Here is a 9,776-nt window from a genome sequence, read left to right as displayed (position 1 = left end):
GATTAACTTGGATTGAAAGTCTATTTTATTAGATATTAGGATGGCTACTCCCGCTTGTTTTCTGGAACCATTTGCTTGAAAGATATTTTTCCAGCCCTTTACTCTGAGGTAGTGTTTATCTTTGTTGCATAGGTGTGTTTCTTGGATGCAACAGAATGATGGATCCTGTTTCCGCAACCATTCTGTTAGTCTGTGTCTTTTAATTGGGGAGTTGAGTCCATTGATATTGATAGAAACTAGTGACCAACAATTGTTGGTGTTGGTTGTGTCACTGAGTTTCATTGCTTGTCTTCTTTTGTTTTTTTTTTTGTTGTGTAGTTATCTATTTCCTCTGTTTCCTTTGATGTAGTTGTTTTCTTTGGTTTGGAGTTTCCCTTCCAGTAACTTCTGTAGAACTGGGCTACCACGGAGAATCTTGAATTCTCCGTCTATGTTGATTGAAAGTTTTGCTGGGTATAGTAGTCTTGGTTGGAATCTGTGGTCCCTTAAGGACTGTATGATTTCTGTCCAGGCCCTTCTGGCTTTCATAGTTTCTCTTGAGAAATCTGGTGTGATTCTGATAGGTCTACCTTCATATGTTACTTGGCCTTTTTCCCTTGCTGCTTTTAGAATCTTTTCTTTGTTTTGTAGGTTCAGTGTTTTGACTATGATGTGACGTGAAGAATTTCTTTTCTGGTCTAGTCTACTTGGTGTTCTGTAGGCCTCTTGTATGTTTATGGACATCTCCTTCTTTAAGTTGGGAAAGTTTTCTTCTATAAAAATATGGAACGCTTCACGAATTTGCGTGTCATCCTTGCACAGGGGCCATGCTAATCTACTCTGTATCATTCCAATTTTAGTATATGTGCTGCCGAAGCGAGCACTAACTTAATTTTTCTAGTGCTGTTCTCTACATTTATCCTCTTAAAGTTTTGGTTCTTCTCTGGACTTAATGTTCCTATAGATTATAATCTTATTAATTTAGATTTCTAAATATCATGTACCATAGCTTCTCTTTATGTTAAAACTACGCCACAAGTTCAAAGACCAGTTTTATCCTATTTCTAACTCTAAAGTAAGTTTTGAAAATTAGTATTGCTCTGTCCTAATTTAACAAAAGTTTATTCATTATTTATTAATTTCTTAAGGTTATCTCTTCAAATTTTGATTTTATCTATTGCTTTTTCCAGACTTGATAATTTGACTGTATATGTAAGTATTACAATTCTAAATATTCTTCCAACTTTTCTAACGTGAAAATTCTGACATCTCACTACCTATAAATTTGCCTCATTCTACATACCCTCTTTCTCATTAGGTGGATGGGCTGCATCACTTTTACTACTCAAGGGCAAACAAAATAAATTTCTTCACCAACACCTCAACTGCTGTTATTTCATTTCATGATAATACTATTTTTAGTAATAACCATTTTTATGTCTGTGTGTTTACATTCAAGTTAATTCTAATTTAAAATCAAGTTTTTTTTTTAATTTTGTACTTTAGAGGCATGAAAATGAATTTTCCATAAGACACTCAGTTGGAAAACTCCATTTCAGAAATTTATATATTCACTTTTCCCATATTATTGATTATTAATTTCTTCCCTTTGTTAATACCAACATATCATGTAGGAGAGCATTTGCCCATTAATTTACACACACACACACACATACATACATGATTGATTTATTATATAAACTACAACCTTAAATGCCTCATGTAATTAGGATTTTCCAACTTTATAGACATAAATTCCCATATATTTGCTTAACCATTATTTCTGGCATGTCTATGATGATGTTTTGAGGGAAATTAGTATTATAGTAGGCAACATTTATTTCATACACCCTCAACCAATCAAAATGCAGCACTATGGAACCAAGTCCCAGTGAGTAGATCAACACAGTACTCTCAAACCTACAGTTCAGGGAACACTGGAGAAGAGCAATTGGAAGGACTGTAAGAACCAAAGGAACAGGGAGGTTTGTTGACATTTTGTGCATGTGGTAATGTCAAAAGACACAGTCAGCACCATGACTGTTCAAACATAAGCAGAAAAAAAATCACATAACAAAGTAAATGATTAACCAAGGAAAAGCTGAGAGCATGAAATGTGGCCCTTTCCAGGAAGGAGCACATAAGTTGGATGTTCAAAACCAAACGATCATTCCTGAAAACATACACACAAGTAACATTATACTGATAGGAGAAGTTATATTTAGGAATAAACATGTATATGCATATATATGCACTTAATAGCAATAAAAAAGGAGGCCAGGAATTTGAAAAAGAGAAGGGAATGGTACATGAAAGGGTAAGGAGGGAGATAAGGGAAGGGAAAAATGATTCAATTATATTTTAACCTCTAAAAATTATTAAAAAAATAAAAAGATACATTTATATACACATGTAAAACTAACTGAATAAAAAATATTATGTGTATTTGAAAAGAAATAATATGTTGCTGTATCCAATAAGTGAGTATCTGCCAGTCTTAGAAAATAAAGGCTAAGACAAAACAATAGATAAATGGTCACCTCTCCTGGTTTGTTTAAAAGCATGAGAGTCAGTTTGGAATTTTTAACACTGTCATTTTTCACTGCCTATTCTATCAGTGGACTTGGCAAGGGGCACGGTGGAGATGAGGGAGGGAGGGAGGGACTGGGAGGGAATGAGGGATCGGGACACGGCTGGGATACAGAGTTAATAAAATGTAACTGATATGAAAAAAATAAAATAAAAAAAAGACTATCCTTCACGATGTTTCATTATTCTCTTTTCTGTGTTTACATAAACTATTATTATTTTTTCTTTATAAGGGAGCAAGCAAAGTACTAACATACTCAATAACTATTACAACCATGTAAAGGACTTCTATTGATGGGAAACCACTCTACAACTCCAACTACACAGACGATACTAGGTCAGATGTTTGGAACAAAAATAGTGACAGAATGACAAGGCAAGGCCAAAACTGCTAGATATAATTACCTGTATCTCCACAGTTGGTTAAATACAGTGAAATGAAAGCCATGCATTGATAAAGAGTGTGCAAAAAGAAGACACAACATGACGTTTCCCATTATTATGTAGGGTTAGGTCTGAGAAAAACCAGTTTCTTCTCTCACTTACTATACTGCCCATTTAGTTACTTCACAATAAATTGAAGAATGCCTTAGATTGTAACAAGGATCCAAGCAAAGAAAATAAATGTGATTCGAAGTGAAATAGGCTGACATACTATTAAATCAGGGCTCTACATTCAGAGTTATTGACAATAAGTGATAGGTATTTCGTTCAAAAATCAAATATTCACCTTGAACTACATGTCAGTTCTGATCACTGGTTTGACTTTAAGGGTTTCAGTTAGGTAACACAATGTAGAGATTATTATTCTTATCAGTACTACTAATATTATCTATGTTCAAGAAGAAAAACAAGTGGGATCCTGAGAAACACAGCTTCTGAGCACAATTGTTTCCATCATGTAACGTCAGGATACCATCCTGGAATAGCTGTCTTTTAGTTGGAAATCAACATCAGCTCAAGCATGAATAAGAAAAGTGTGCAAAAATATAATTTTATTGATAGAGGCTGAAGATCTTCCTTACTTCTGTCTGTGAACAACATTTAGATTTTTGTATATTTTCAAACCATTTGATGCAATGCATGTAGCTTTGCATGTATGTACAATTTTACACACACAGACAAACACTGCTTTAATGTCTTCGCCAAAATTCATCTGTTTCCATGTTATTAGTATTAACAGGATGAGCTTTAGAGAGTTGAAAAGACCTGAAAGTTCTCCTGTAGGGGATTGAAGTCATTGAAAGTGGAATTTCTTTCAAAGATTTCCTGAACTCTGCTCAGACGCTGAGACTTATGGCCAACTGCTGGGCAGAGTGCATGGAATCTTACGTAAGAAGTGGGAAATAGTAAGTACTGGAGAAGACAGGAACCCCACAAGGAGAGCAACAGAACCAGAAATTTGAACACAGGGGTCTTTTCTGAGACTCATACTCCAACTTCCAGGCATGGAAATAACCTAGAACCTCTGCACAGATGTAGCCCATGACAGTTCAGTGTCCAAGTGGGTTACATAGTAATGGGCAGAGGGACTGGCTCTGACATAATCTTATTGGCCTGCTCTTTGATCACCTCCCCCTCATGGGGGAGCAGCCTTACCAGGCCACAGAAGATGACAATGCAGCCACTCCTGATGAGATCTGATAGACTAAGATCAGAAGGAAGGGGAGGAGGACCTCCCCTATCAGTGGACTAGGGGAGGGGCCTGTGTGAAGAAGGGGGAGGGAGGGTGGGACATCAAGGGGAACAGGGAGGGCCTTATGGGGGAGAATACAAAGTGAATAAAGTGTAATTAATAACATTTAATTTAAAAAAAGACATTGAAAAGAAAAGTCTCAGCATCTGCTTCCATACCCTGCTGGGTAGAGTCTTTCAGTGGTCCTCTGTGGTAGGCTCCTTTCCTGTCCCCTGTTTTCCTCCTCTTCTGATGTCTGTCCTGTTTGCCTTTCTGAATGAGGATTGATCATCTTACCCAGAGTCCTCCTTCTTGCTTAGCTTCTTTAGGTATACAGATTTTAGTATGTTACCAATCTACTCATCATGGACATGTGATTTTGGATTCTATTCTTGGCAAGATATACAAAATTTACAAACAACTTAATCCACATCTTGTGTCCTAAGACAGCCTTATTTACACATTAGCACTACATATACTTGGCTCACTTCACTTACTTATGCAACTAGCTTGAAGGCCACATGACTTGATTTTGCCTTCCAGTCATCCCTCTTGCCTCTCCAAGCAGGTAGGAATTGCAGACACCCAATACCAATTTATTATATATTTTTCTCATTCTTTTATTTGTCTATACCGTTTGCCTGTCAGAATAAGGACAAAGCCTCTTCCTTAGGAACCTCCTTGTTGTTTAGCTTCTTTAGATTTTAGTGTGTTTATCCCATTTAAATGGCTAACATCCACTTATAAGTGAGTATATACCATGTTTGTCTTTTTGCTTCTGGGTTACCTCACTCAAGTGATCTTTTCTAGTTCAATCCATTTCCCTGAAAATTTCATGATTTCCTTGTTTTTAATTGCTGATTAGTATTCCATTGTGTAAATGTTCCACAATTTCTGTATTCATTCCTAGTTTGAGGGACATCTAGGTGATTTCCAGATTCTAGTTATTACTAATAAAGCTGCTATGAACATAGCTGAGCAAATGTCTTTGTTGTAGAGTTGAGCATCTTTCAGATATATGCCTAAGAGTTGTCAAACAGCCATTTTAAATTATTTTTTTTAAAAAACTTTTATTAGCTACTGTTTCTTTTATGATTTTTGTTGCACTTTCTTACATGATACTTGAGACTTTGTGCTTCCACAGAAAGTGCTCACATAAATTCGTATTATAATTTGAGTTTACTTTTATCTAACTGTTTGACAGAATCTTATCATTAATCATCATTAGCATTTTCACTTATTGTGCTTAGAATGCCAAAGTTTTTGTGCATCTCTCCAGAAGGAAAAGAAAAGAAAATAATTACAAGTTTTATGAAATATCTGGATATCTTATTGTTTGTGTGCTTGTTTCAATTATTGGTGTCTAACACTGGCTCTCTTATAAGTGGCCAGCAGTTTACCACCAAGAGAAACTTAAGATTCCAGATAGCCTTTTTGTATGTTATTTTTATGCTTAGAAAATTCCATCCCCCAAAGATATAAATTGAAAAAAATATTTTCATTTGTAGTTGAACCTTTTGATAATACAGCAATTAGAATAGTGTGAAAGTATGAGGTAAAAATGAAGTCACAGTTTGTGTGACAGTTTTTTTTTTCTCTCTGACATCTGGAAAGCTGTTCAATCTCTTAACATATAATTTTTCTCTCTGTAAAACATGAATTTTGACATTATAATATTTATGAACTGACTGACAGGCCTTTAACACTTTTTGGTTATTGCCTAAATTTCCAACTCTTTGAGGCTATTTTTATAATTTTTCCTATGTTTAAAGCATATATTTTAATTTATATGTAAAATATAATTATCTTGCATCACATAAGAAAAAAGGTTTTGTAGGATATTATTCAGTCTATTATAAATACATAAAATTACTTTGCTCTGATGCCACCTTTCACAGATTAAATCTCTCAGTCTTCATTTAGGTTGGTTTAAAGCAGTTAATGTTTCCACACACAAAGATGATGAGCTGCCTCAGGAGAACAGTTAAATAGGCCATAGATTTGGCTCAGTAACTTTAGATGCACAGTAAGTTTTTTTTTTCCATATCAGACATTTTTTTTTTCCCTTGGGAGTTGAGACTTAAAGGACTCAGGATATAGATATTGTCTTTGCTTCTCTCATAATTGGACAACATTTTAAACTAGAAAAATACAACATTTTCTATGAAAATTCTGATGCTGATTTATCTGATGGAGGTAGAGAGATCATACAACTTTTCTGGAATCCCTCTTTCCATTCTCTGAAACTCTGGACTGAGCATCAATCAGAGATGGCTGGTGATGACTTGTTCAATACCTGTCATGGAGGAGTAACTAGAGTTGATGTAGCAGTTTTTTATTTTAATTTTTATTTTTATATTAATTACAGTTTATGCAATTTTTATTGCAGCTATAGCCCCCTCCTTCATTCCTTCCCAATCCCACCCTCCCTTGCTCATATCCTCTCATGCCCCTCTCCTAGTCCCCTGATAGGGTAGCTCTTCTTCCCCTTCCATCTGACCCTAGCCTATCAGGTCTCATCAGGACTGTCTGAATTGTCTTCTTCTGTGGCCTGGCAAATTTTTTTTTTATTTCTTTGTGCAACTGAAATTTTAGAAAGAAATCAAAAAGAAAAAATAGCATTTACAAATAGAAATCTTAACATGAAGTACTTTAAGGTTTTTTTATTTTTATTTCTTAACAATGTTCCCATAATAACATTAGAGCAGAGAAAAAGGAACATCATATTTTTTATATTGTTCCAGTATAATAGAAAGAAATACTCTGCGTTATCTAGATTTAGGAAGTCTAGGAGGTTCAGAAGGTTTTCCTTGCTAGTACAATTTTACTCATTAAAGTACACAGAAGCAATGCTTTGGGATATTGGAAAGAAAAGTGATGGTGCCTCATGTGTGGCTGATGACAGGCCATGTATGAGATACTTAGCCATGACCAGGAAAAACAAACAATCTAAAACCAAATGAACACAAAGCAACTCAGTGGCTTACTCTCTGATTACTTCCCCCCTGAGGGGGGAAACAGCCTTGCCAGTCCACAAAGGAGGACAATGCAGCCAGTCCTGATGAGAACTGATAGTCTAGGATCAGATAGAATGGGAGGAGAACCTCACCTATCAGTGGACTTGGAGAGGGGCATGGGAGGACATGAGAGAGGGAGGGTGGGATTGGGAGGGAATGAAGGAGGGGGCTAGATCTGGGATACAAAGTGAGTAAACTGTAAACATATATATAAATTTTAAAAAGTGAAAAAAAAAAAAAACAACCAACCACCCCCCCCAAAAAAATACAGCAATAGAAAGAATGTGTATGTTGGTTGTGTCACTAATAATAATAATAATAAAAAGACAGATAGAAAAAGAAGGAAAAAAAAAAAAAACAAAAGTTAATAATAAAATACCTGATCCAGGTGAGTGAGCTGGCCCCAAGGGCGTGAGAGCAGGGGAGGTGACACAGCCCTTTACCTGGGCTGCACAATAAAGCAGGCCTTGGTGGCATGGATGGATGCAGCTGGTGGGCTGACCAGCTAAGCTTGCAACCAAGCTTTGATCCAGTGCTCTGAGTTGGCCCCTCCTGACATCTAACCCCATCTATAAACTACTAATTAAAACTCTGTGTTATCCAGACTTAGGAAGTCTAGGAGGTTCAGAAGGTTTTCCTTGCTAGTACAATTTTACTCATTAAAGTGCACAAAAGCGATGCTTTGGGATAGTGGAAAGAAAAGTGATGGTGCCTCATGTGTGGCTGATGACAGGCCATGTATGAGATACTTAACCATGATCAGAAAAAAGGAACAATCTAAAACCAAATAAAGCAACTCAGTGGCTTACTCTTTGATCACTTCCCCCCTGAGAGTGGAACAGCCTTGCCAGTCCACAAAGGAGGACAATGCAGCCAGTCCTGCATTGTGTAAAGGGAACTGTCCTGTGGTTCCAAAGCTGCAGGATTTCTATGACTCAGGATAGCTGAGAGAAGTCCCAATGAGGATGCAGTACTGAAAGTGTAGCAGATGCCAGAGGTCTTGAACCAGACCAGTGACTCTTTAAGATGATCATGTGCAACTAAGTGTACTGTGTGACATATTGCATATTCTGCGAAGAAATCTTTTAAATTTGTTCTTTGTTTTCTTCAGGGAGGGGAGGTTTCAAGGTTGAGGGTGGATAAGAAGCAAAAGGGAGATGACTGTGATTGGGATGGGTAATGGATTCACAAAGAATCAATTAAAAGTTAAAAAAAAACTTAAAATTTGAGTGGCTTGCTGAGGCTGAAACAACAACCAAGGACCATGCATGGACTGGACCTAGACACCCTAGAAAGATGTAACCAATGGGCAGCTGAGGCTTCATGTGGGACCTTAAGTAAGGGAACCAGACACATCTGACAGGAACATTCTTGCCAGGATTTTGATTACTTAACTGTGGCTGGACTGCCTTGCCAGACCACAGGGAGAGAGGATCTGATCTGGGGTGGAAGGGAAGGTGGAGTTACACTTTTCTGAGGAATAGGGGAAGGGAAGGGAGGAGGAGAGTAGGAGGAAGGGAGGGAGGAAAGATTGGGAAGGAAGAAGGGATAGGGCTACAACCAGGATGTAAAGTAAATGGAAACAAGAAAGGAAAGAAAGAAAGAGAGAGAGAGAGAAAGAGAGAGAGAGAGGGTGAGAGAGAAAGAGAGAGAGGAAGGAAGGAAGGAAGGAAGGAAGGAAGGAAGGAAGGAAGGAAGGAAGGAAGGAAGGAAAGAAGGAAGGAGAAAAAAGAAAGAAGAAAGAGAGAACAAAGAAAGAAATTGACAAATAAAAATTCTGCACATTCAAGTCTGAAAGAGAAAATTAATATCATTACTTTGACTTGCAATGCAAGCCTAGGAAAAGCTGTTACAGAAAGTATCTGAAAAGCATTTTATTTTGTGTGTGCGTTTAACTTGGGCATGTCTCTATAATGAATTGTGTCTGAAAGGAAGAACAATATTATAAATGTCCACCCACTCACCTCAAAAGACAGAGAATGAAACTCATTTATCTCAATTTTCTGAAGTCTGAGAAACTTGAGGTAGATGTTATAAATTGATGGTATTTTGTTAACCAGACTTGAGTAATAAAAGGGAAATACTATGTAAGGTTGCATACAAAGTCGTAACCACTTTCGCATTAGTAACATGTATTTTGGTATAGTGATGTTGTTTTAAGATAAGGTTTAAGGAAACATGATTAGGACTGAAAAGATGTCTCCTTGAGCAAGAGCTCTATTCATAGAAGCATGAAAACCTGATTTAAATACACAGTCCTACTTAAAAAGATGAACATAAGGTTCCATTTATTGATTGTTGTTCTTAGAGCCTGTACTGTTGGTGTTCTGTTCAGGAAGTTTTCTCCTGTACCAATGAGGTCTAGGGTATTCCCCACTTTTTCTTCTAATCAATTTAATGTGTCTGGTTTTATGTTGAGGTGTTTGATTCACTTGGACTTTAGTTTTGTGCAAGATGATAAGTATGTATCTATTTGCAGTTTTCTACATGTAGACATCCATTTAGATCAGCACCAT

General features: G+C 36.7%; 1 non-coding gene across 1 annotated transcript; it reads right to left on the bottom strand.

The window, feature by feature from the left end:
* Positions 1 to 756: 756 nt before the first annotated feature.
* LOC129675351 (U6 spliceosomal RNA) lies at positions 757 to 863 on the bottom strand. The gene has a single exon (XR_008719906.1). It is a non-coding gene; the product is annotated as a U6 spliceosomal RNA (small nuclear RNA).
* Positions 864 to 9,776: the final 8,913 nt, after the last annotated feature.

The sequence above is a fragment of the Psammomys obesus genome, unplaced genomic scaffold, assembly GCF_907164565.1.
Source record: "Psammomys obesus unplaced genomic scaffold, mPsaObe1.curated_primary_1811, whole genome shotgun sequence".
In the NCBI taxonomy this organism is placed as follows: domain Eukaryota; kingdom Metazoa; phylum Chordata; class Mammalia; order Rodentia; family Muridae; genus Psammomys; species Psammomys obesus.
This window is presented reverse-complemented; position numbering and strand designations above follow the sequence as displayed.